Source organism: Elephas maximus, chromosome 23 (assembly GCF_024166365.1).
Source record: "Elephas maximus indicus isolate mEleMax1 chromosome 23, mEleMax1 primary haplotype, whole genome shotgun sequence".
NCBI lineage: Eukaryota > Metazoa > Chordata > Mammalia > Proboscidea > Elephantidae > Elephas > Elephas maximus.
In genome coordinates, this window is record NC_064841.1 from 75,492,461 (window position 1) to 75,518,096 (window position 25,636).

General features: G+C 41.8%; 1 long non-coding RNA gene across 5 annotated transcripts in view; it reads right to left on the minus strand.

Moving 5' to 3' along the window:
• LOC126066456 (uncharacterized) overlaps positions 1-25,636 on the minus strand; it is a 61,504-nt gene that overhangs the window by 16,464 nt on the left and 19,404 nt on the right. For 4 of the 5 annotated variants that reach the window (XR_007515093.1, XR_007515089.1, XR_007515091.1 and 1 more), the window contains exon 4: positions 17,485-17,650. This is a non-coding gene — a long non-coding RNA (uncharacterized LOC126066456). The remainder of the gene's footprint in view (positions 1-17,484; positions 17,651-25,636) is intronic. The other variant, XR_007515092.1, reaches the window with a different exon arrangement.

Genomic DNA, 25,636 nt, shown 5'->3' on the forward strand with positions numbered 1-25,636 from the left:
GGGTGGCGATTCGAACCCACCCAGTAGCAATGCTGCAAGAAAGACCCGGTGGTCTTTTACAGCCAAGAAAACCCTATGGGGCTGTTCTACACTGTCACGTGGGGTTGCTATGAGTCAGAATCAACTCAATGGCATCTAACAATAACGACATACGGTACCTAGTCGGGAGCTTGGAAATAGACATGGAAATAGCAGGGACTGCCACAGAGGAATCAGGATCAGAAAGAATGTTGCAGCAAAACAGGCTTGATGTGGACGTGGGTTCAGGTCCCATCTCCACCACTTTCAGTGTGACAGGGCTAGTTGACCTCCCTGGAGCTAAATGTGTTTGTGAGTCACTAGGGAGATACAAACGCCTTTGTTTCAGAGCTGGCATGAAGTCTCAGTGAAATAGTGTATACAAAGCCCTAACCCAGTGCTGACACACGATACAGACACAAAATATCAAGTTTTTGTTGTTCTTGTTCCTTTTTTCCTTCCTGAAATTATGTGAGGTTCCAAATATCTAGACCAGTAAGGATGACCCTAGTCAGTCTAGGAATCAGCACAAGGGGAATCCTGGTGAATGTCACTTGGACACGCTTCACCAAAACTGTTCCAAAGGTGGTCCTTGAGCACATAGACGGAATCTAGTAGAAAATGGCCCCAGGGTCATCTTCTCTGTCTCCTCAGAGTCACCTTGGGAGCAAGGCATCCCAAGAGGTGATCCAAAGGCAACGGTCCTGTTTTTAACTAGGCTTAACTGTAACCAAATTGATAGCGTGGGGGAAACAGAAGCTCCTGTGGGAGTCGGGACACAATGGATATTTGATAGCACTTGAATTCAACTTCATTTTTGGTCTTGTTTTGTTTGTTTTTAATGCAAGAGAAATCTGCTTATTTCAAAGGCCAAACTCATTTTCCTAAGAAGCCCATAACGGTACTCAATACAAGCCTATTAGTTTACTAAATGATTGAATTATAACTTAAAAATGAGAAATAAGAATGTCCTTTTACATAATAGAAGCCCTGGTGGCACAGTGGTTAATGAGGTCGGCTGCAAACTGAAAGGCTGGCATTTCGAATCCACCAGCTGCTCCTTGGAAACCCTATGGGACAGTTCTATTCTGTCCTATAGGGTCGATATGAGTTGGAATCAACTCGACAGCAATGGGTTTTTAAAAAAATAAATGGTACAAACACACAAAAAAATTCTAACTCAAAACGTCTATTCCAAAGTGCACACTGGTTATAAGTCAAGTAGCCTGTGAACTATGCTACTTTTTCTCAAAGGAGTACTTGGACATTCTTCCGGTTGATAGCAAACTCAGATAAGTTATATAGGGACTCTGAATGATTATTGAAAAAGGTATCCTAAAACAGAAGAACTTAGGAAAATGAGAAAATAAAGAAGCCCAGGGAAGAAAAAAAAAAAAAGCAAATTGATTCTACTGATTCGGTAAAACAGCCTCGATTATTCCTGGGACTAGATCCATGATTGCTGGTGAATTATAAGAAAGGGCAAAAGGATGAACTTCCTTTAAGTATAGTCCTTTAGAGCAAGGGAAGGAATCAAACCACACTTTGAAACTAAACAAATATCAAGCATTTCTCAGGGATACTTATTTTTAAATCAACAACCTGAATATTTTGAGTGCACATTTGTGAGACAAATGTTTCCTTGGGATGAAAAACATGCATTTTGTAAAGAAATAGAAACCATATCCAAAAGGACTGAAATATGTATATCTCTCTATTTACATATACATAGAGAGAGAGCCCTCGTGGTGTAGTGGCTAAGAGCTCTGCTGTTAACCAAAAAGTCTGAATTGTTGGAATTCACTATTTGCTCCTTGGAAACCCTATGAAGCGGTCCTACTCATCAGCAATGCGTTTGGTTTTGATGACACACACATATATATACACAAACGGAGCCTTGGTGGCACAGTGATTAAGTGCTCGGTTGATAACTGGTAAGTCTTTGATTCAAACCCACCAGCTGCTCTGAGGGAGAAAAGACCTGGCGACCTGCTCCCACAAAGATTACAGCATAGGAAACCCTGTGGAGCAGTTCTACTCTGTGATATAGGGTCGCTATGAGTCAGAATCAACTCAAGGACACACAACAACAACATGCGCAGGAGTATGTATAGGTACCTATATAATATATACATATCATATAAATGTATCCCATTTATACCACATATCACGTATACCACATGCACATAAACACACCAGTAATAACGATTCATACCAAATCCAGTCCTTACTACCTTGGTATCATCCTTACACAGTTGGCATTTATTTTGCTGGGAGCTTTTATCATGAATGGGTGTTGGACTTTGTCAAACGCCTTTTCTGCATCAATTGATAAAATCATGTGGTTCTTGTCTTTTGTTTTATTTATATGGTGGATTACATTAATTGTTTTTGTAACATTGAACCATCCTTGCATACCACGGTTGGCATTTAAATGGAGATATGTTATCACAGTGCTAATCTAGACACTATGTCCTACATTTACATTAAAAACCCATTGCCATTGAGTCAATTCTGACTCATAGTGACCCTGCAGGACAGAGTAGAACTGTTCCATAGGGTTTCCAAGTCTGTAATCTTTATGGAAGCAGACTGCCACATTTTTCTCCCTCAGAGGGTGAGTTAGCACCCAAGCTCTTAACCACTGTGCCACCGGGGTTCCTTATATTTACATTAAAGTTTAGCTTTTTACTTGGAATTCATAGCTGGTCTCTCATACACAGCAGGAATTAAAAGTCTAAAAGTTCTCAGTGGAACTTCATAAAAAATAGTAGAAGGAACTGCTGCTTCTGCAGAAGAGGAAAAACTAGTACGTTGAGTAATATTTACATGAAATGTTGACGGAGTCCAAAGTACAAATTTGTTTTTATTTAGGGTAAATGGGTGCATTGGCAACACCGGCATTAACGAAGGCCTTTAATTCCTTGGCGGTATTCTGTTTAATGACCTCTGATAAGAGGCTAGTCCCGTAACTACAAAGGTCCCCATGATTCCACCAGAAAACATCAAGCTCCCATTCCAGCCCTTGGCCACTTTGTTGAACTGTTCTCTTGGGCTCAGAACGGATTAGAACAAAGGTTGACTCCAATCAGAGTACAAACTTGAAAAGCCAAAAAACAAACAAGCAAACAAAAGAAAATCTCACAGCCCTGAAAGATCAGCTTTGTCATCTGAGCACGCGAAACTCAAAGTCAAACCATGATAGACAGAGCTCAACTTTTCTGCCAACTGACGTCAGGAATGACTTGAGCAATTTTACAGTCAGCCTTGTTCACCTTCGGCTAGTTGGCTAAGGGTTGAATTTTACTACCTGTTGGAGATAGCCTGTGATCTTGTTCCAAATATCTGAACAAACTTTTAGAACAGTAATGCAATTGCTTGGACAAGTTTCCCCATGCATCAATCAATCAATCATTTGCTATTTATTCAGCCTTGTGCTGAGAACAGCTTTAAAATAACCCCGCCCTTGAAAGCCCTTCTGTGAAGATGGTACGACAGAGAAGATAAAACAAAACTGAATAGAATCAATCACAGACGTTCTACGTTTTTGTTATTTAGTTTTTCAACTATGAGTCCTGAATGAAGCCAATCTTTGCTCCCTTCAGTTATCAGCTAAAGGGAAGCAGTAAAACCAAGTGACAAGGTGTGTCGGGTTGGTAGGATGATTTTGTAGATTTCAGAAATACAGAGGAGAAAGAAAGAAAGAAAACAGTTGCCATTGAGTGGTTTCCAACGCATGACATCCCCACTTGTAGAGTAGAATTGCTCCATGGGGTGTGCCAGGCCTTTCTTCAGGGGCATTTCTGGGTGTGTTCAAACCAGCTACCATTCAGTTAGTAGTCAGCACTCTATCGTTCGCACCAGCCGGGGACTTCTAGACAGAGGAGAGGAGGGTAGAAAGGCCTGGGGTGTTCAGGGAGGGCTCCTTGAGGAGGAAGGATTTCAGCAGGGCTTTGAAGGAGAAACCAAAAAAAAAAAAACTCATTGCCTTCAAGTCAATTCCCACTTATAGCTACCCAATAGGACACAGTAGAACTGCCCCCTAGGGTTTCCAAGGAACGGCTGGTGGATTCCAACTACCGACCTTTCGGTTAGCAGCTGAGCTCTTAACCACTGCACCACGAGTGCTCTTTTGAAGAAGTAGGGTCTAAATTGGCAAAGTGAGGAGAGAGGGACTTTGAGACCAAACACACACACACACACACACAAAACAAAAGTCCCTGTGAACCAACTTTTTCAGCGTATTGATTAGTATTTGTCAGCCTCACTTACCCTTAAAATTTTGTGGAAATGAAAACCATCAAATGCAGTCCCTGGACCAGTAATTAAAGATCATTATTTCAGTGGAAGACATTTTTTGTTTTCATCATTTCCTCTTTGTCTGCTTAGAGCCAAGTCTTGGTTGCATCTGCCATAGCTAGCCTCTGCTCTGTTTACTTTAAAGAATAAGCCACTATTTGATTTGGTTTCTCATATTTAATATGTAAACCCTGGTCTCCTGAGTCTCCATTCCAGGGGGAAAAATAAAAAAAGAACAAGGATCTTTAAATACCAGAGCAGTGGCTACTTACAGTTGCACACAGCCTCAATATTTTATGTAACAGTCACTTAGGAAAATGCATAAGAATTTTCCTGCCCTGGCAGCTTTGATTTGGCAGGTGTACCTCAATTGAACCAATCACTTTTAATTTGGCTGTCGGTTCATTCGATTTTTCTGGCTGCATTGCACCACAGTGCGTATTTATTTCAAAAGGCTGTTCACCTATTCCACAGTTCAAAGGGGCCATTTTGTTCACTTCAGGGGTCACTGCAGTGATCTATTAAGACATAGCTAAGGGTGACGCATGTGACATGAAAATGGGGTAAAACTATGGGGATTTCTAGGAGTATAAACTACCAAGTACAGCAAATGAAGATAAAATAGGAAACATCATCCCTAAACTAAAAAGCAAACAAAAACAAAACAAATAAAGCCCTAAAGCAGCATTCTAAGAGTTTTACTGCAGACTAAAAATTAACAATTACAGCTGCTGTAAAGACTTCATTTGTTTATTTTATTCATTTTCTACAACAGGAGCATATTCCAGTTGCCTGCTTGGTTTTTACTGATCCAGTAAACTTGGGAATTTATATAAATTTTAGATTGTCACGGAGTCACTAATTGAACTCCGAGGTTTACCTTATTGAATAAGCAGTAATGGGTTTTGTCCACCTCCATGGGCACACGGCCAAGGGGGCTTAATGAAACAACAGTGACTGTATGGCTTCCACCAACTCCACAAGCTGGCCTACTTCTGGGGGACAGGAAAACAAGACAGAGGCTGTATTTTATCTAGATAAGGCCATTCTTGTAGCAAGGACGAGGGAAACTGTTTCCAAGAAATACCAAGTTTACTAGACATCATGATTATGTTTGAAGAAAGCACTGCTTGGCCTGTAAAAAAAATGGCTATATTCAGGTAAAAGGTGCTGCTGTTGTGTGACGTTACCACTCTGACGTATCTGTATTTATACGAGATTTTTCTAGTTACAATAGCATTGCTTTCCCAGATGCTTCAGCTGTAAAAATAACTGATGTTTACAATCTATATGCTACCAACTACTTGTATATTTATGGACGCTGCAATGGAGAAAGCAGACCAGCTTGGGAGCCAAAAATATTTGAATTAACCCTGCCACTGACTGCCATAGAACTTTCAAATGCGAGTCTTCTCCAAGTCTTGCCTCAAAAGTAAAAATGGGGACAAAACAACCTCAGAGCATTTGTAACAGCTGCACAAGTTAATGCCTTGCCTGGCCCACGAGAGGCACTGGTTGGTGCTAATCCACTCCCCGCTCCTTTAGAAAGCTCCCACTCAGCTATTGAGCTTCCACACTTTGTAGTGGCAAATGGAAGCCTTAATATGTGTGTATCTTGACCTAGATTGAATCAGCAGGTGTGCTAGTGATGGGAGCAGAATTCAGACGTCTGGATTTCTATATTTATCCACTAACTGACACCCTAGCTGTCTTTCATTAGCTCACACCTGAAAATGCAGGATAGAGGCACCCATCTTTCTCCTGAAGGTACCAATGCGAGTCTTGTATGCTGAAGTCGATATGAACAAAAATGCTCTGGGGGCAATTATGGGGGCGTGCTGCCAACCTAGCTTTTCCTGTTATTGACGTGGTCAGATGAAAGTGGGCCCTGTTCACAAACACAGAATCAACTCCAGGGACTTGTACCAAACAGAATCTCAAATAAAAACCAGAACAAACTGCACTAATTTGCTGAACTTCAAACACAGCCAAATTTGAAACTTTTATTTTTTAAACTACAAATGAAACTACAGTTTTAAAAACACCAGCAAAATAGTCTCAACAAGATGGTACCTACATGCAAGATGCCTGTAATCTTTTTTCAGCATAAAAATGCTACGGTGTTATTATTTTTACTTTCTAAAATTATTGAATTAGTCATTTAAAAAAGAAAATACAAGCTTAATAACCTGACTGACCCTAAATCCAGCCCTGTTTTGTTTACCTTTAGATCTTCTCAGCCAAACGGAGATATAACCGATGTTATCAATTCAGGTATTTCTATACCATCTATTTCTGTGGCACATTAAATCTATGTCTATATGACAGAAGTATATTGATTTTTTCCCCCCACAGTAGAATTTTTTTCAGCTCCGAGAACAGCTGAGGGTTGCAAAACTGAGCAGATGGCCACACAGATGATTCTGCCTGATTGATCCCCAAAACCCACTGCCATCAAGTGGATTCTGACTCAGAGTGACCCTATAGGACAGAGTAGACCTGACTCAGAGAGTTCCCATGGCTGTAATACTTTACAGAAGCAGACTGCCACATCTTTCTCCCTAGGAGCAGCTGATGGATTCGAACCACCAACCTTTTGGTTAGCAGCCAACCACTTTAACCACGGTGCCACAAGATCTCCTGCCTGGTTGATAAGATAGTCTCAAATAAATTGAATTACGGTGTTGGTGAAGAATATTGAATATACCATGGACTTCCAGAAGAACAGATCTGTCCTGGAAGAAGTACAGCCAGAATGCTCATTAGAAGCAAGGATGAGGAAACTTCATTTCACATACTTCAGACATGTTACCAGAAGGGACCAGTCCCTGGAGCAGGACATCATGCTTGGTAGAGAGTCATCAAAAAAGAGGAAGACCCTCAACAAGATGGATTGACATAGTGGCTGCAACAATGGGCTCAAGCATAATAATGACTGAGAGGATGGTGCAGGACTGAGCAGTGTTTCTATTTTACACAGGGTCACTATGAGTGGGAACCCACTCAACAGCACCTAACAACAACAACAAAAGAAAAATCGCCTTATTGCATATCCTGAATAACTGTCAATCTAGGTCACAACCGCTGCTTGATTAAACCATACCAAAATATTTAATAGATCAAATTTTCCAGAGTTTATGATACCTGCCTCACGAAAGACATCGGCTTGAGCGCCAATGTTTCCTTCATTCATAAAGCCATGTATTTTGAATATGGCAAACCACTTCAGCCACTGTGTTTGTAGATCCAGTCAGCTACTACATTGGCTCCACAATAGCCTTTAAACCCATTGAACCCACTGCAGTCAAGTCAATTCCGCTCATAGCGACCCTATAGGACAGAGTAGAACTGCTCCCCAGAGTTTCCAAGGAGCGGCTGGTGGATTCAAACTGTTGACCTTTTGGGTAGCAGGCAATCCCTTAACCACTGTGCCACCAGGGCTCCACAATAGTCTTTACAGTGATAAGATATTTGATCTGACTCTGACTGAGGAAAATACGTGACTATGAACTAGAGATATCAAACAGTGATCACCTTCCAAGGATGATTCAAACACTTAGCCAACCCCTGAGCCTGAATATACCTAATTTAGTAAGTCTTTTAAGAAGTGAGAAAACCAAGAGCCAAGCCAGTTGCCATCTAGTCATTCTAACTTGTGACGACCCCATGTGGGTCAGAGTAGAACTGTGTTCCGTAGGATTTTCAACCACTGAGTTTGAAGTCAGCTGTTTATCGAGAAAAAGAGATTTGTCTCACCAAAGTAAGAACATTTTCTTGGCCAGAGAAAATAGTAATACAAAGGAAATATCTCTTTTCTGAAGTGATCTGTAGCCTTGGCCTTGAACAGCAAACTTTCAGATTAATGAAGATAGTAAAATATATAACACCCTCCTGCCTGCAGGTATCATATTTTATTCATATAAAGTAGAATATGTGAGCTTTGATTTATACGAACTTTCATTAATAGGCAAAATTCAATCACACTGTTTCCTATTTTCACCTCCAGGCTTCCTTAAATTCAACATCCAGTCACATGGTGATAGGCTTTTCCCTCCTCAGGTAATAGTTCCCCCACCACCCGCGCCCCCCGCCAAAAAAGGAAAAATCAAGTAAGTTAGAAAGGTGACCAGGTAAAATGGTTTGCCTTACCAGTATAACTCATGCTTTGCCCTCCCCCTGGGGGAATCTAATAAAACCTTTGTAATGATATCTTATCAGATGTGACCATTATTCAATGAACCCTTTTCAGGACAAAGTCGAGCCCTGGCTTTCACAAGCCTCGAAGATACGGCACTAATTTAAAGTGGGGCTGTTTTAAATCTCCTCCGATAGATAAGACGTTGTCTCCACTGCAGTTTCGTGTACCTAAGGATTTATGATTTTTTTCACCACTAATTGGGCATGCTTTTCAATTAGTCTCAACACTTTAAGGAGCATTATTTGGACCCCAATAGAAATATGATTATATATTTATTATCATTTTTATTCTCAAGTGTTTTATTTCATTAGATGAACACTTGGGTCAGAGCAATATACCTGCCAATAGACGAATTGCAGGGAGGGTAGAAAACCATGTGCTGTTGTTGTTGTGTGCTGCCCAGTCGATTCCGACTCACAGCAACCCTATAAAACAGCGTGGAACCGCCCCGTACTGTTTCCTAGGCTGTGATCTTTATGGGCACAAATCTCTAGCTCTTTTCTCCCAAGAAGCCACTGGTGAGTTGGAACTGCTGACCTTTCAGTTAACAGTCAAGTGCTTAACCCTTGCGCCACCAGGGCTCCTATAAAACCACTTAAGGTCCCCAAAACTGTAATCATTTTTAACTTTTAGAAACCACTGAAATGTAAATCAAGTAATTAAATATATCTCTCAAGAAAGCAAATGATGCTGATGGTTTCCTGACAGTTTGTGGCAGGACCCCTCATGATTCTACGCCTAGTATTTTAGTCTTCAGGGTATTCTATGTCTCCTCTTTGCCAGCGACATTGGGGCAGGAGTGTCCAGTGGTTAGGAAGCACTGGTCCAACCCACATGCTTCTCCTGCTTCCACAGGATGAGGACTGGGACAAAGGCAGAGCTCTGCTCATCCCCCACCAAGCCACTCTCTTGCCACTCTAAACAAAAACACAAGGGTCAACCTTTCCTTACATAACCTCTGGAATTAATTTGGTGCTTAAAATCAGAGGTGGGTCAATCAGTGGATTACCTGAGGTTGCCTTTCCACTAACAAAGGCATCTCTTAAGAGTGGTAAATCGGTGTGATGGCCCCAGGCCGAGAGCAGTGATTTGAGAAAAATCACTCATGGCAACAATTAAGCAAGGGATCTTCTTTGACTGCCAAAAAGCTCACTGAGTATTGGAGGGAGAGAGAATTTATATGTAATCCAATTTAAAACAACAACAACAACATCAACAACTTAACGGTGCCCAGTTCTTGAGGGGAGAAATCCCATCCAGGTCTGAGGAGACCTGAAAGAACAGTGCACGTTCAACATAAGGTCTGCATTCACAGACTCTGGCACCAGCCCGAGCTGAGCTGGAACTCTGGCTCTACCACACCGTGGATTGCTGTGCGAGCTTGGAGAAGCCATTGGTCTCGCTAAGCCTTAGTTTCCTCATCCGTAAAATTGATTACCTAACTCATTGGTTTTGTGAGGATTCGATGAGAAAAAAGATATTGCCTAAGACATCATAAGGAGTCCTGGTGGCACAGTGGTTAAAGCACTCAGTCAGCATTTCAAGCCCACCAGCTGCTCCAAGGGAGAAAGATGACTTTTTACCTGCCTTACATTCATTCCTTCCTTTGGATGGGATTTTGAATGTGAGATGGGACATAGGATTTAGTCCAGAAGCATACCTGCCCACCCTGGGCTCACACGTGACACAGGCTGGCGAGCCTGGACATCCCACAGATACCCTAGTGACTGGCTCAGGCGAGAGCATGGGATCCAGGTAGAGCCAGAGTCAGTTTTGGGGTTAAAGTTGTATATACCTTGGAAAAATCTCTGAAAATTACTAACTGTAAAGAGAACATAAGCATGGGGGGCGCTCAGAATGAACACCAAATCGACACAGAGGAAAACAGAGTGGAGACATGGACAGAGAAACTGAGAGACTCTTGGTAATATTGCTTAAGTCTGTGAGTCTAGCTGTGCCTGAAGCTCTGGGTCAGTAGTTCTTGGAGTGTGGTCCCCAGAACAGCAGCCCACCCCCAAAGCCACTGAATTAGAAATTCTGGTGGTGGGACTAGCAATCAAGATGAGTCTGATGCATGCTCAGCTGGACATCTCCTTCTATTTATACATGGGAGTTAAATAGAAGTTAGCAATAAGAGTATGGGGCACTGAGAAGTGAACAGGGCTAGATCTGGCCATTGGATAAAAACCAAAAACCAAACCTGTTGCCATTGAGTCAATTTCAACTCATGGCAACCCCATGTGTGTCAGAATACAACTACTTCTTGGATCCCTGGTGTCACAGTGGTTAAGAGGTCAGCTGGTAACCAAGAGCTTTGTAGTTCAAATCCACCAGCTGCTCCTTGGAAAACCTATGGAGGAGGTCCACTCTGTCCTATAGGGTCACTATGAGTCAGAACCAACTCGATGGCACCTAACAAAAACAACATGGAGTTTTCTTGGCTGTAATCTTTACAAAAGCAGATCTCCAAGGCTTTCTTGCATGGCGCTGCTGGGTGGGTTCAAACTGTCAACCTTTAAGTTAGTAGTCAAGCACAAACCATTTAAAACAACATAAAACTCTTACAAAGAAGAGAAAGCTGTTGAAAATAAAATGTTTGTGTATACTTACATTGGCTAAGTTGAGAAGGAATGGCCAGGAAAGACAACGTGAAAGATCAGGGAGTTAAAAAGGAAAGAGGGGAGAGTACTTACATGGAAGATAACTTTGTAAAGCATTTCAAAAGAAGCAGAATATGGTCAGTGATTTAAACACTTCTCAGGTGCCAGGCTGTGGCCACAGAAGAGCCCTTTGGATCTGGCAATTAAGAAGGCCAGCGAGCTTTTACAACAGACTGGTGGACAGAGGAGTCAAACTACAGTTGGAAAGGGAATCAATAGATGATACAAGCAGTTGTCCTTGTAGGATGGACACCTTGGAGATAAAGAGTAGAGAAGGGGGGGATGATTAAATATAGTAGAGCTGGGAGGGAGGCTTATTTTAGAAGTGAGGGGATTGCTACATGTTTATAACCCAAGTGATAGGATTGAGTCCAAAGAAACGGAAAAGTAGGAGATATGAGATAATCTACAAAGCAACACCTTTGAAAAAGAGGCAGTGGGGAGGTTCATGGGTGCAGGTGTATGTGAGAGAGAGAGATAGAGAAATATCATAGGCTTGAAAGCAGAAGTGCAGAAGTGGTCTGGAATCCCTAATTTCCAACTCCTGGGTTCTTTGCTCTTTTCACCCATACCTCTGTCTACATCTCCCCAGTCATTCATCTATTCGAATATTTACTGGGCACCTGCTACATGTCCTGGCTATGCACAGGGACAGTAGCAACTCCCAACGAGGTAGCATGGTGGGTCTTTGGCTCCCAACCTGTATAATCTCCGGCAATGCCTCAAGTCACCCTTAATATATATTGAATATAAATTAGAACATTGTCCATGCTATGAAACAGTTTCATAACAAGTGCCCTATCTGGATCACCACCTTCCAACAGGTTAGGGTTCTAATCTCCTCCTATGTAGAAGTCATGAGGCTGCCACTGTACTGGGAGATACAGAGATAAAGACAGGCTCCAAATGAAGAAGCTCACAGTCAAGTGAAAGAGATAATCAATTCAGTCAACAGTAATGAAGTGTGCCGAGTATTCTAAAGGAGGTATACACAGCGTACAATAAGTGTATACCCGGGAGGCATAAAATCCAACTAGAGGTGCAGGTAATGTTTCCCAGAGGAAGCGACTGTGACCTGAAACTTGAGGGACAGATAAGATTTATCCAGTTGGAGAAGGGGAAAGGGCTTATAAGGAGACTCAACAGCATGTGTTGAGAGAAGCAGGAAGACAAAATGAGTAAGTCTTGTTCAGGAAAATCCAAGGGGTATGCCTAGAGCAAGGAGCCCCGGTGATGAAAACGGTGAAGCGCTGGCTGCATACCAAAAAGCTGGTGGGTTGTCTACCCAGAGGCTCCACAGGAGAAAGACCTGGTGATCTGCTTCCATAAAGATTACAGCCAAGAAAGCCCTACGGGGCGGTTCTGCTCAGGGTTTCAGACAGGGTCCAGTTCAAACCCCCACTGAGAATTTGCATTTGTAACAAGTTTCCAGCTTAGAATTTGCATTTCTAACAAGTTCCCAAGAAGTAATACTTAAGAATCAAATAGGATCTTGTTAAAATGTAGATTCTGATTCAGTCAGTGTATCTGGGGTGAAAATGCAAATTTTCAGCAGGGGTTTGAACCAGAACTTTTTTGAAACCCTGGTTCTACTCTGTAACATCGGGTCATATGAGTCAGAACGGACGGCATGTAACAACAACAACTACAATTCCTAGAGCAACAGATGAACTCGCACAACCTTAAGTGACAACCTAAGGTGTTTGGACTTTATTCTAAAGGCCACTGGGGGACTCCCAATGAGGGATGAAGAAAGACAAGTTTGGTCAGCCTGGATGGTTGGAAAGGGAATCAGTGCTAGAGGCTGGGGGACCAGCCAGGAGGTTATAGTCAGTCTCCAGGCAAGAGGCAGTGGCAGTGGAAATGGAACACAGGGACCAATTCTAGAATGGAAATCTTAACTGGGCTTGAGGGGGTTGTGTGAAAACCCTGACTATATATGCAAATTTTGCATATATGTGCAGATATCCTTTTCTTCCTGAGGAGAGTTTTAGTAGATTCTCAAAGGAGTCTCTCACGCAAGGAAGTCTGTTGTTGTTTTTCTTAGGTGCTGTCCTGCACCATCCTCACAATCGTTGCTATGTTTGAACTCATTGCTGCAGCCACCATGTCAATCCATCTCGTTGAGGGTCTTCCTTTTTTTCACTGACCCTCTACTTTACAAAGCATGATGTCCTTCTCCAGGGACTGGTCTTCTTTGTAACATGTCCAAAGTACCTGAGACAAAGTCTCTCCATCTTTGCTTCCAAGGAGCACTCTGGATGTACTTCTTCCAAGACAGATTTGTTCATTCTTCTGGCAGTCCACTGTATATTCAATATCCTTTGTCAACACCATATCTCAATGGCATCAATTCTTCTTCCATATTCCTTATTCATTGTCCAGCTTTCTCATGCATATAAGGCAATTGAAATTACCGTGGCTTGGGTCAGGTGCACTGTAGTCCTCAAAGTGACATCTTTCCTTTTGAATGCTTTGAAGAAGTCTTTTGCAGCAGATTTGCCCAGTGTAATGCATCTTTGGATTTCTTGCCTGCTGCTTCCATGGATGTTGATTGTGGATCCAAGTAAAATGAAATCCTTGACAACTTCAATCTTTTCTCCATTTATCATGATGTTGCTTATCGGTCCAGTTGTGAGGATTTTTGTTTTCTTTATGTTGAGGCGTAATCCATACTGAAGGCTGTGGTCTTTGATCTTCATCATAAGAGCTTCAAGTCCTCTTCACTTTCAGTAAGGAAGGTTGTGTCACATGCATACCACAGGTTGTTAAGGAGTCTTCTGCTAATCCTGATGCTATGTTCTTCTTCATATAGCCCAGCTTCTCGGATTATTTGCTCAGCATAGATTGCATAAGTATGATGAAAGGATTCAACCCCATGCACACTTTTCCTGATTTGAAACCACGCAATAGGCCCTTGTTCTGTTCAAATGACTGCCTTTTGGTCTGTGTACAAGTTCTACATGAGCACAATTAAGTGTTCTGGAACTCTCATTCTTCACAATGTTATTCATAATTTGTAATGATTCACACAGTTGAATGTCTTTGTATAGTCAATAAAACACAGGTAAACATCTTTCTGGTATTCTCTGCTTTCAGCCAAGATCCATCTGGCACTGGCAATGATATCACTCCTTCCGTCTTGTCATCTGACTCCAGCTTGAATTTCTGACAGTTTCCTGTCCATGTACAGCAGCAAAAATTTACTTGGGCGTGATATTAATGATATTGTTCACTAACTTCCTCATTCTGTTGGATCACCTTTCTTTGGAATGGGCGCAAATATGAATCTCTTCCAGTCGGTTGGCCAGGTAGCTGTCTTCCAAATTTCTTGGCATAGATGAGTGAGCACCTCCAGCATTGCATCCATTTGTTGAATCATGTCAATTGGTATTTTTTGCCCATAGAATCCTTAATGTTGCAACTTGGAGCTTGAATTTTTTCTTCATTTCTTTCATCTTGAGAAGTGCCGAGCATGTTCTTCCCTTTTGGTTTTCTATCTCCAAGTCTCCGTACATTTCATTATATAATACTTTATTTTGTCTTCTTGAGCCGTCCTTTGAAATCTTCTGTTCAGCTCTTTTACTTCATCATTTCTTTAGCTTGTACATTCAAGAACAAGTTTCAGAGTCTCTTCCGACATCTACTTTTCTTTCTTTCCTGTCTTTTTAATAACCTTTTGCTTTCTTATATATGATGTCCTTGATGTCATCATCTGGTCTTCAGTCATTAGTGTTCAATGTATCAAATCTATTCTTGAGATGGTCTCCAAATTCAGGTGGGATATACTCAAGGTCGTATTTTGGCTCTTGACTTCTTTTAATTTTCTTCAGCTTCAACTTGAACTTGCATAGGAGTAATCGATGGTCTGTTCCACAGTTGGACCCTGGCCTTGTTATAACTGATGATATTGAGCTTCTCCATTGTCTCTTTCCAAACACGTACTAGACTTGATCTTGTGTATTCTATCTGACAAGGTCCAAGAGTATAGTTGCCACTTGGATTGTTGAAAAAAGCTATTTGCAGTGAAGAAGTCGTAGGTCTTTCAAAATTCTATCATGCGATCTCCGGCATGGCTTCTATCACTAATGCCATATTTTCCAAATACTGAGCCTTCTTCTTTGTTTCCAACTTTCAAATTCCAAACACCAGTAGTTATCAACGCATCCTGATTGTACGTTCGATCAATTTCAGACTGCAGAAGTTGGTAAAAATCTTTAATTTCTTCATCTTTGGCTTAGTGTTTAGTGTGAAAATTTGAATAATAGTCATATTAACTGGACTTCCTTGTAGACCTATGGATATCACTTCCTTGTAGACCATGGATATCACTTCCTTGTAGACCTATGGATATCACTGATAGCGCAGTACCTCAGGATAGGTTTTGAAATGTTCTTTTTGACAATGACTGCGACTCCATTCCTCTTCAATTTCTTATTCTCAGCATAGTAGACCATACACTTTTCTGATTTGAAATGACTAACAACAGTCCATTTCAGGTCACTAATGCCTAGGATATCAATCTTTATGGATTCCATTTCATTTTTGACAGCTTTTTCTAGATTCATACTTCGTGATTTGATTCCTAGATTCAAACATATTAATGAATGTTTGTTGCTGTTTCTTCTCATTTTGAGTTGTAGCACATCAGCAAATGTAAGTCCTGAAAACTTGACTCCACCCATGTCATTAAGGTCGACTCTACTTTGAGAAGGTGGCTCTTTCCCAGTCGTATTTTGAGTGCCTTCCACCCTGAGGGGTTCATCTTCTGGCACTATATCAGGCAATGTTCTGTTGCTATTCATAAGATTTTCACTGGCCACCAATTTTTTTACAAGTTGATTGCCAGGTCCTTCATTTTATTCTGTCTTAGTCTCAAAGCTGCACTGAACCCTGTCCACGATGTGTGACCCTGCTGTTATTGAAATACCAGTGGCATAACTTCTATCATCACAGCAACACACAGGCCACCACAGTACAACAAACTGACAGATGATTGGTGGCAAGAAAGTTTAGTTATCCTATTTTGAAGATACCTGGGGGTCAGATGGCTATGACTTTGAGTTTTATTGAATAATAAGGAATGTGAAGAATACAGCATTATTTCCAAACTTCTGACTCCTCCTAAGCAGTTTGCAGACATGTTGCTTTGGAGCAATCTGTGAGACTCCGAGGAGAGAGTCAGGAAACACACACACACACCCCTGTACATGCCGTGACCACGGGCGCACATACACATTCTCATGTTGGCGTATCTTTGGGAAGCTGCACATGTCCTTTAATTGTGTTAATTGTTCATGCACTGGGTGAAGTAGCTTCAATTCAGTCTAAGCAAAGACTTGCCATCTCTGTTTTTTCACATGTCTTACCTCAGAGAACCCACTGTTTTAGCCAGCCTTTGATTCTTGGCACAGTGAGAATTTGATACACTCTGCTCAGGCCAGGATTTCAGACCCCAGCCCAGGAAATGAGCTTCAGTCTTACCTCAGGCAAGTACGGAACAGTTTCCTGAACAGCCTAAGACAGGCTGTTTCGCAAATTCCAAAAGGCAGCAGGAACAAAGGAAGGAGCAAGAAAGTAGAGAGGAAAGGAAACAGCTCTCCCTCTCATAAATTCCTTTAACTCTGGCCCCAAACAATCGCCTTCTAGTCACTGAGAATCCCCCAGTGGTTTCACAAAATGGAGGGCACGTTGCAAATTAAAAACAACAGCCTGCCAGTCAATGGCAATGTTTTTAAGCACAGAAAAAGTAATGCCACTGTGGGGGGTGGATAAAAGTGCTTTTGGATATCTTAGAAGCTGCTCACACACAAAAGCACCTCTATGCCTTTAAACAGAAACACCTATAAGTTTCCCAAGGTTTCATAACCTGAGTCCCACTGGTTGTGATGTGGTTTGGAATTAACCTTCCCTTTTCTTCCCACTGCTGTTTTACATATTAATTAAAGTGTTTTCCTCAGATCAGGAATGCCTGTAGGCTAGCTTAGTTCTGCAAAGGCAGTTCCATTTCCCAGCTCCTTCCTGCCAAGGTTGTTCTACATAGTTCAATGAGTAAAACTTTCCCAAGTCTGCCCGAGACCCACTCTCCTCCCTTCACTGGCATCCTTATATAGAGTACATGCTTTAATATGGTCTTTAAAAAGTAATGGCTTTTCACCCCCAAGAAGATTGTGAAAAGCTAAGGGAGCTGTCTTGCAGAAGAAATAGTCAAGAAATCTTCCGAGCATTTTGCTCTAAATCTAGTCAATTCATTCAAGAATCTATTTTTTTTTTCCAACAATGCTTGGAAAACATGTGCAGATAACCCACATTTTATGAACAAGTTGGTTTGTTTCAATTCATGTATGGGAAATCACGGTATCTCACAGTTGGAGGGCAACCAAGAACTGTGGCCACGGAAAGTGCAGAATTGTTCAATAGACTCCAGATTCCAAACAATCCGTTCCATTGTCAGCCTCTGTGCTCCGATTTGTAGCTTCACATATCATAAAAAAAAAAAAAAAAAAAAATTGAAGATTCAGAGTGCTGTTTAAGATATAAGATAATCCAGGATTGTTTTCAGTTAGTTTGTCATATATACTTTAGTGGTGGCTTTCATGTGGCTGGGATACTGGAAGCTATGCCACTGGTATCTTAAATACCAACAGGGTCACCCATGGGAGACCGGCTTCAGTGGAGCTTCCAGACTAAGCCAGACTAGGAGGGAAGCCCTGGTAATCTACTTCGGAATATTAGCCAATGAAAACCTTATGGATCACAACAGAAAATTGTCCAGTATTGTGCTGGAAGACAACACAGGATTGGGCAATATTTTGCTCTGTTACACGTAGGACCTCATGAGTTGGAGCCAACTCAATGGCAACTAACAGCAACACATATGATTAATGTAACTTTGTTCAAAGACAATAAAATTAAGTCACAGTTACCTCCTTAGCTGTTGGACATTGTAGTTCAATACATTCTTTTCAGTTTTGAGCTGTAATTTGGACTGTGTCTACGTGCTTCTTAGATTGTGGCTATAGGGAACTATTTGCTTTCAAGTGTAAGGTGATTTAAACCATGAAATGCAAAATGTAGCGACAATTGGTACTCTGTAATGAAGACAAATTAAGTTTACATATCAAAAAGCAGACTATTCTAAATTTTGCATAATAGATTGGAAGTTGATACCAATATAAGTAAATTTAGCTGATTTAAAAAAAAAGTACTCCATGTTCTTACTTAGCCTTTATTTAAAAAATTCCAGAGGGGCTAATGAAGTTCAGGATTAATTGTAATGAAAGCTGAGGTGATGGGCATGGAAAGTTGAATTTTGTAACACATGTCAGCTGTATCATCAGGAAGTCCATTGTTACTGATTTATTCCTTGGGAATAAACATGTCCCTATATATTTTTTTCTATTGGGTATTGTGTGTGGTATGTCAGTTAGGATGGCAGGAAACATGAATTAAATTAATTTAATTAATAAGGAAGTTTAGTGGCTCATAGAATCTCAACATAAAGAAAACAAAATCCTCACAACTGGACCAATAAGCCACATCATGATAAACGGAGAAAAGATTGAAGTTGTCAAGGATTTCATTTTACTTGTATTCACAATCAACACCCATGGAAGTGGCAGTCGGGAAATCAAACGATGTATTGCATTGGGAAAATCTGCTGCAAAAGACCTCTTTAAAGTGTTCAAAAGCAGATGTCACTTTGAGAACTAAGGTGTGCCTGACCCAAGCCAGGGTATCTTCAACCATTAGTATGCATGTGTGATGGATTGAATTGTGTCCCCCCAAAATATCTGTCAACTTGGCTAGGTCATGATTACCAATATTGTATGATTGTCTACCATTTTATCATCTGATGTGATTTCCCCATGTATTGTAAATCCTATCATTATGATGTAATAAGATGGATTAGTGGCAGTTATATTGATGAGGTCTACAAGATTAGATAGCATCTTGAAGGTGAAGCCAAGATGGCAGAATAGACAGATGCTTCCAGCGAGCCCTCTTAGAACAAAAACCAAAAAAAACAAGGGAAATGAGTATATTTATGACAAGTTAGGAACCCTGAACATCAAAGGCAAGCTTAGAAAAAGAACAGAGGGGTAGGGGGAGGAAAAGATGGTTCAGAAGCGGGGAGGAGTTCCTGGACCTGAATTGCAGGGAGCTCTCAGGCACCATTCTGGGAGTGGCGGTGGAGGGCTGGTACTAGCATTTGGCTGCAGTTTCCTCAGGGAGAAGCAGCCGGCCACACAGCCTATTCACACCTCTGGAACCAGAGAAGAATGGTGCTTTGGCAAAAGCTAAGTACTTGCATATATTTTACCATGCTCCCCCAAATAAGTACTTGCATATATTTTACCATGCTCCCCCACCACCAAGCCGGCTTCAGTGGCTGATTTCCCTGGGCCTCAGATAGGCCCTGCTGAGTGCAGAGAGCCATCCTCCTGGCCTTGGAGAAGGAATAAATTTGCAATTGGAGGAAGAGATAATTTGCCAGCTCCACTAACTAGGGGCGTTCCGGACAGAAGCAGCTCCTGTCCAGGCATAAACTCTCCATGGACTTTGAGTACCTTTCCCCTCTGCATGGACCTCTGTGGGCCTATTTCAGGAGAATAGGCCCTTGTTGGCAGACTCCAACCATTTCAGCTGTGCAGTGGAGAGGCAGGTGTTTGATGTTTGACATTGCTTTGCCAATTAAACAGGGTCCTCACCTACCCAGATCAGGGGCCTAAGGATTGGTGGCTCCACTCAGGTTACACAGGCACCTGCGACAGGGGTCCAAAGATAACTGGTACCTCCCAGTCCTTACAGCCAAAAACATTGGGGGCCCATGGTCTGTCTGCAGAACCCACCCGCCTATATGCTCTAGGGAACAGGGACACACTTTCCTCAGAGATACGTGGGGGACAATTCTCAGCCCCCTGCCTTGTGACCCCCTGCTGCAACCAGATACTGGTACCTACACCAATCACCCCTGCCCCTCTAAGACTGTAGGACAGAGTCTGTATCACACACTTGGTGATGAGCTGCCTGGACACCTGAGCTGAATTCATACAAGAAAAGTGAATGGACTCCTAGACTGATATACCCGATAACAGCTCTAGCCACTTGGGGACAGGATGTCAGAGCTCCAAAGGCAAAAATAATCATGCTAGCTCGCTCAAGCAACACATCTGGGCATATCAGAACAGAACAAAGCAAGAAGCTAAACACAGTAAGCAAACATAAAATAAACTAATACAATAATTTATAGATGGCTTGCAGACAAAAATCAATATCAAGTCATGTAAAGAAACAGACCATGATCGTCTCAACAAGCACTGAAAACAAAGAATCAAGGGATCTTCTAGATGAAAGTGCATTCCTGGAATTACCAGAGGCAGAATACAAAAGATTAATACACAGAACCCTTCAAGACATCAGGAAGGAAATGAGGCAAGAAGCATAACAAGCCAAGGAACACACAGATAAAGCAATTGAAGAAATTAAAAAAGATTATTCAGGAACATAATGAAAAATTTAATAAACTGGAAAAATCCATAGACAGACAGCAATCAGAAATTCAGAAGATTAACAATAAAATTACAGAAGTAGACAACACAATAGAAAGTCAGAGGAGCAGAATTGACCAAATGGAAGGCAGAATTTCTGGACTTGAAGATAAAGCACTTGGCACTAATATATTTGAAGAAAAATCAGATAAAAGAATTAAAAAAAAAGAAACCTTAAGAATCTCGTGGGACTCTATCAAGAGTAATAACCTACGAGTGATTGGAGTACCAGAAGCGGGAGTGACAACAGAAAATACAGAGAGGATTGTTGAAGATCTGTTGGCAGAAAACTTCCCTGATATCATGAAAGATGAGAAGATATCTATCCAAGATACTCATCGAACTCCACATGAGGTAGATTTTCAAAGAAGGTCACCAAGACATAATATAATCAAGCTTGCCAAAACCAAAGATAAAGACAGAATTTTAAGAGCAGCTAGGGATAAACAAAAAGTCACCTACAAAGGAGAGCCAATAAGAATAAGCTTGGATTACTCAGCAGAAACCGTGCAGGCAAGAAGGCAATGGGATGACTCATATAAAAAAACTGAAGAAATTGCCAGCCAAGAATCTTATATCCAACAAAACTATCTCTCAAATATGAAGGCGAAATTAGGACATTTCCAGATAAACAGAAGTTTAGGGAATTCATAAAAACTAAACCAAAACTACAAGAAATACTAAAGGCAGTTCTTTAGTCAGAAAATCAATAATATCAGGTATCAACCCAAGACTAGAACACTGGGCAGAGCAATCAGAAGTCAACCCAGACAGGGAAATCACAAAAATAAATCCAGATTAAAAAAAAATGCTCAAAACAGGTAAACAGCAATATTATTATGTAAAAGAGGACAACATTAAAAAAATAAAGAGGGGCTAAGAAATGTAGTCATAGATCTTCCATATGGAGAGGAAGACAAGGAGATACAAAGAAATAAAATTTAGGTTTAAATTTAGAAAAATAGGGGTAAATAATAAGGTAACCACAAAGGAAACAAACTATCCTACACATCAAAATAAGATACAAGAAAGATTATATAGCATCTTAAGCCAATCTCTTCTGAGATATAAAAGAGAAGCGAGCAGGGAGAAAAGGGGGCGTCATACCACCAAGAAAGCAGTGCAGGGAGCAGAGCATGCATGTCCTTTGTCCCTGAGGCTCCTGTGCTAGATGCTCCCAGACCACAGGAAGAGTGAAGCATCAAAAGACTTTCCTCCAGAGCCAACAGAGAGAGAAAGCCTTTCCCTGGAGAAGGCACCCTAAATTCAGACTTCTAGCCTACTGAACTGTGAAAGAACAAACTTCTCTTTGTTAAAGCCATCCCCTTGTGGCATTTGTGTTATAGCAGCACTAGATGGCTAAGACACAGCATGTGAAAGGTGGACAAGGAATAAAGAATATCGAAGAAGAATTGATGCCTTTGAACTATGCTATTGGTGAAGGATATTGAATATACCATGGACTGCCAGAAGAATGAACAACTGTGTCTTCGAAGAAGAACAGCCAGAATGCTCCTTGGAAGCAAGGATGGTGGTACTTGTCTCATGTACTTTGGACACGTTATCAGGAGGCACCAGTCCCTAGAGAAGGGCATCATGCTTGGTAAAGCATAGGGTCATTAAGGAAGACCCTCAAGGAGATAGATTGACACAGTGGCTGCAACAATGGGCTCAAAGATAACAATGATTGTGAGGATGGCATAGGACTTGGCAGTGTTTCATTCTGTTGTACATGGGGTCATTACGAGTTGAAACTGACTCAACGGCACCTAACCACAACAACAACATAACTCTAAGTCCAGAGATAGGGTCTGCTTAGTGACTGGAAAAGCCAGGAGTTCACTGATGTCATCCAAGTTTCAGGTTCTTTCGATCTTTCTGCTCATTCATCCACATTAGCTTCATCCGCCCTGGCATCTCTTGGAGTCATAGGCTGATTGCCAGTAGCTATCAGGTTGCGTGCAAACCTATTTGTATCTATAGACTGCGTTGGTTTCAGATTTCTCAGTAGGGCGAGGAAAGCCTTTCCCATAACCCCCCTGAAAACTTCTCCTGACATGCCATTCTTGAACCAGTTAGTGGCAAGGAGGGTGACCTGAGTCATCGCTCCTGAAGCTGGTGCTGGAGTCAGGGTCCCTTGAGGCATATGGTCTACATAGGAATCAATGTCCTCTTAGAATTGTTGGTTGAATTGAAAGACCTGAATTCTCAAACACAGGAACGGGCTGTGTGATGAAACTGCAAATTCCCCCATCACTAAAATAACTGAACCAAAACCAAACCAAACCAAACCCAGTGCCGTGGAGTCGATTCCGACTCATAGCAAGCCTATAGGACAGAGTTGAACTGCCCCATAGAGTTTCCAAGGAGCGCCTGGCAGATTTGAACTGCCCACCCTTTGGCTAGCAGCCATAGCACTTAACCGCTACGCAACCAGGGTTTCCAAAATAACTGAAGAAGAGGAGAAATGGTTGATGGCCTATCAGGACTGTCTTTCCGGGTATACATGTACTACAAAGGGAATAGGACTCAGTCATCTCTGAGGCCTCTTCTATAATGCTATACCTGTCTGAGGAAACCCTGCTGGTGTAGTGGATAAGTGCTACGGCTGCTAGCCAAAGGGCTGGCAGTTCAAATCTGCCAGGCGCTCCTTGGAAACTCTATGCGGCAGTTCTACTCTATCCTATAGGGTTGTTATGAGTCAGAATCGACTCCACGGCACTGGGTTTGGTTGGTTTGGTTACGCCTGTCTGAAAATAAATCTTGCTATCTTCATGTGAAGAAGGAGTCACAAAGAATCTATTGAGCACCTACTGTAAGCAAGGCACTGTTCCAGGGACTGGATAACCAGACGAGAATGAAGCAGAGGTTACATAAAAACCCATTGCCATCGAGTTGATTCCAACTCATAGTGATCCTATAGGACAGAGTAGAACTGCCCCATAGAGTTTCCAAGGAGCATCTGGTGGATTCGAACTGCTGACCTTTTGGTTAGCAGCTGAAGCACTTAACCACTACGCCACCAGGGTTTCCATAAACAACATAGATAAGTAAAATGTGGAGTACTTTAAAAAGTGACAAGTACTAAAAAGAGTAAAATGGGAAAGGAGCATATGAAATATCGAGGGAATGGCCGGAGCTTTCGTTTCACATAAGTGGGCAGGGAAGTTTTTACTGAGAAAACAATCCTCCTGGTATCCCCATAAGATGACAACAACAACAATAGTGCTGGAAGATGAGCCTTCTAAATTGGAAGGCATTCAAAATACATAGTGGCCAGAACCAAGGACAGATTACCCAACGAGCAAAGTACGCAAGGGTTTACTTGTGTTTCCTTACTAATCTGTAGTGCACAATCATAGATGTGGTGAAACCTATGTGAAATTGTACCCTACAGATTAGTAAATAAGCACAATAAAGCCAGCACATGCCTTTCTTACCATAAGCCCACGCGTCCCTTGCTTACTGGTTAATCCACCCCGGCCACAACAACGGACTTGAGCATACTAGCAATCGCGAAGATGGCAAAAGACCGGTCGAAGTAACTTCCCGTTGTACACAGGGTCGCTACCAGTCAGAGCCGACTGGGAAGCAACCAACAACAACAAAAATGTATTTGGAAGGCAATTCCATGAAGCAGAATGAGAAAGTGTGGAGGTGAATCAAGGAAAGGAAAAAATAAAACGCGGTATATGAGTGAGTGAGTTACTCTCATGAGCAATTAGTGGTCGGTCTTGCCGAGGAGCCTTTGAGAGCCTGTAGAACATATCTGGGCATTTTCCTCCAGAGGAACAAGGAAGCTGGGGCTTCAACTCCCTGACACTTCCGGCCTCAGTGGCTATGAATGCCCTTCGACAGAGAGACACGGGGGCTTGAGGTATAAAGCCATCAATGCACATGGAACTGTCCCCAAGTAACCTTTGCTGTGAGCTGAGGGGAAAGGGGCAGGGCACCAAAAGAATGGGTTGCAGTGGTCTTAACTTCTGAATAAAGACCTGAAATAGTTGAGGTGGCAGCCATGAAGTTATCTGGGAAAAAACAGGCTATGGAAACAGCAGTTTCAGGTAGAGACAAGATCAGAGAAGAAGCTGGTAACCAACCACGAACGATTTTAGGTAACGGTAAGACTTTTATTCAGGGAGAGTGTTGACACGTCATGAGGTTGGCAACCAGTATCACAAAACAACCTGTGTGTTAATTGTTTAATGAGAAACTAATTTGCTCTGTAAACTTTCTCCTAAATCACAATTAAAAAAAAAAAAAGACTTGGGGGTAAAGCTATGACAAAATCTGGCCTATTTTTGTAATAGGATCACAGTTATTTTGTAATAAAATAAACTGAAAGGGAGCAATGTCAAAAGCAGGTAGACCAGCTAGGAAGGACCAGACCAAACCAAATCTGTTGCCTCGAGTCTATTCCAACTCATAACGACTCTATAGGACAGAGTAGAACTGCCCCATAGGGTTTCCAAGGAGAGGCTAGAGGAATTGAACTGCTGACCTTTTGGCTAGCAGCCAGGCTCTAACCACTACACCACCAGTTAGGATGGAAGCTATCGTCAAAATTTGGGCACAAGAGCTTGGGCTAGGGTGGTGCCAGTGGGAGTGATAAGGAGTGCTTGGATTTTGGATATATTCGAAAGTAGAGCCTATGGGATTGACTGATATACTGAAAATCAAAAATATTTCTCTTTTGGCCCAAGCAACTAGGGGACCCTGGTGGCACAGTGGTAAAAGTGCTAGGCTGCTAACCAAAAGGTCAATTGTTTGAACCCACCAGCTGCTCCATGGGAGAAAGACATGGCAGTCTACTTGCATAAAGATTCACAGCCTTGGAAACCCTATGGGGCAGCTAGAAGAATGGACTTGCCATACCATGTGTTTGGGGAGAGAGCAGCAACAGGAAGGTA